Raw genomic sequence first — 2,346 nt, forward strand, 5'->3', positions numbered from 1 at the left:
CTGCCCTGTTGGGATCCCGCCACAGCTCTGTCTATCACATTGGCTAAGCACTCGCGCACTCGCGCCAGCACTTGTTCTGGATGATCGAGACCTCTAAAATCAAGGCGTTCACGCAATTCGCGAGCATTAAAATTAGATATCTCTCTAATGTGTGACTGAGAGCGAATGCCGGACCCAGACTGCACAACGGGCTCAATTACAGTAGTATCTGTTTGTGAGAAATTTACAATGATTGAGGGTGTGTGTGGTGTTGCAGCATCACCAGCGGAGCCCGGACACGCATGTGTGGTTGAAGTAATAGTAGAAGCGGTAACAGGCTCAATAACAACTGCAGTAGCTGCAGCAGAGGTGACCCGGCTAGATTGTGCATCAGACGCAAAATCACCAGCAGCACCAGCTATATGGTTAGCATCAGTAACAGCAACGGCCCGAGCAACACCTGCTGTACTATCACTATTATTAGCAACAATAGCCCCATCAGCAATAGCAGGCGTAGGAACAGTCTGACGAGGATGTGTATCAGATGAGGATGATGCTGCTGCACTACTAAGTCTTGCATGCAAAACTTGGCATTTGTTTACTATTTGCGCAGCCCACTGGTTATAAGCCTCAAAGTCAAACCATTTAGCTCGAGTGGAGGTACCATCATTGTGTTTGAATAATTTACGGGGTGGGTCCATGGTGTGGATTTTAAAAGTCAGCGATTTAAAAAGCGGGTACTAATGAGATCTAATAAACCCCAGGTACTGTTTATTGCCTGCCGGGTACTAGTTAGACCACCAGCTATTTCATGCAAGTCGCCCTGTGCTGCTTCTTGATGTTGGCTGAGTTTAGCATCGATCAAAGATAGGATATCATTTTTTGAAACTATATGACTCTGTTCAGCAGGCTGAGCATCTGGAAGCTTCATGTAAGCATCATACGCCGCTGATATTTGAGAGTCTGTTATGCCGCCTTCTTCGAAATCTATGTGTGAATCAACGCTCTTTCTGACACATTCTGGGGTGGTGGGTATATGAACTAGATCAAAATCTGATATACTGTACTCAAAAACATCAGAGAAATCACGAGGTAGCCACTCACTCGGGGGTGTTGCAGGTTCGCTGATGAAGATCGGTTCTGACTCTCCACTGTTGCACAAAGCTCCAGGTTTTTGTTGTTCTGGGAGGTCGATACTGCTTAAACATTCCAAAAACGTCTGGAATCGTATGGTGTCCTGATCATTATGAGGAGGGGTGCTGTTCTGCAGTCTGTGAAGATAGATAGACATGTGTTAAAACATTTTATACATGTACCCATTTCAAACTGAATAAGCGTGTCTCCCTCTCTATCTCTTTTTATCTAATTTATATATGCCTATGCTTACCTTGTAGTGTGCGTTATTCGGGATGGTCCTGCTCCTCCACACACACGGTTCTCTGGCGTGTGTAAAACGGTCAGTTTAGAACATTTGTAATTGTTTAAACCCCTTTTAAAAAATTTTTTCTTTTGAAAAAATAATACACAACTATACATCCCGTTGTATACACACCTGATGTAAGGTTGGGCTCTGTGTTCGCGGTGTCTGAATGTTTTCCTGCTCAGTTTGTTAACCCTGGAACAAATCAAACAAAAACGTTATTACATCATTTAAAACAATCGCTAGTTTAAAACATACATACGTTTAAAAACCCAGTAATGCTGTACACACCTTGTGCCTGTTAGAGAACTAGTTCCAGCTGTAAAAGCGCCCGTTTCTAAAGAAAAGGGCCCTGGGCCGTTCTCCCGAACTCCTAAAAATTAAGCTTTTGTTTTAGGAAAAAAAATAGTTTGAATATCCTATAATATGTTAACATAACACTTTTTAAAAATACAATAATAGGTTTTGTTTTACTTACCGTTTACATGTCCATGTTATAAAGAACGATGTTAGTGTTGATGATCGCAAAGAAAATGGTGTGCCCTGCAGCGAATCTTGAGGCGTAAATGGCTCAGGGTTTCGGGCTCTGAGCGTGTTTTTTTTTTATATAGGGTGGGTGTTTCCAAAAAGAAAGGTATGTCTCCAACCAATTTAAATGAGACCCTACAGGGCTTTTGTCTTCTCAAGGAATTACAAAGGAGCCGATACTTCAGACAATAGGCGGGGTCGCCACCCGATTGGTACACCTGCCCCATTTACCTTGTCGAGGAATTACAAAAAGAGCCAATACCGGCCACTTTAAACAATAGGCTGGGCCCTTGTTCGCATGGTACTCTCAACTAGTGATACCCAGCGGTGGGCTTTTACAATCCTGAACAAATTCAAACAATTAGCCAGCTGTTGAAAAGTTGGAGCGGGTCTGGGCGACTGGTTTTAGAAGTATCACT

The 2,346-nt window shown here is 43.1% G+C and overlaps 1 long non-coding RNA gene across 1 annotated transcript; it reads right to left on the reverse strand.

Annotated features, from left to right (window-relative positions):
* Window positions 1–931: 931 nt before the first annotated feature.
* On the reverse strand, window positions 932–1,811 carry LOC113017961 (uncharacterized). Its single transcript, XR_003271632.1, has 4 exons — window positions 1,691–1,811; window positions 1,532–1,594; window positions 1,367–1,418; window positions 932–1,250 (listed from the first exon to the last, which is right to left on the reverse strand). It is a non-coding gene; the product is annotated as an uncharacterized LOC113017961 (long non-coding RNA).
* Between the last annotated feature and the right edge of the window lie 535 nt (window positions 1,812–2,346).

This window comes from Astatotilapia calliptera, chromosome 3 (assembly GCF_900246225.1).
Source record: "Astatotilapia calliptera chromosome 3, fAstCal1.2, whole genome shotgun sequence".
Classification (NCBI taxonomy): Eukaryota; Metazoa; Chordata; class Actinopteri; order Cichliformes; family Cichlidae; genus Astatotilapia; species Astatotilapia calliptera.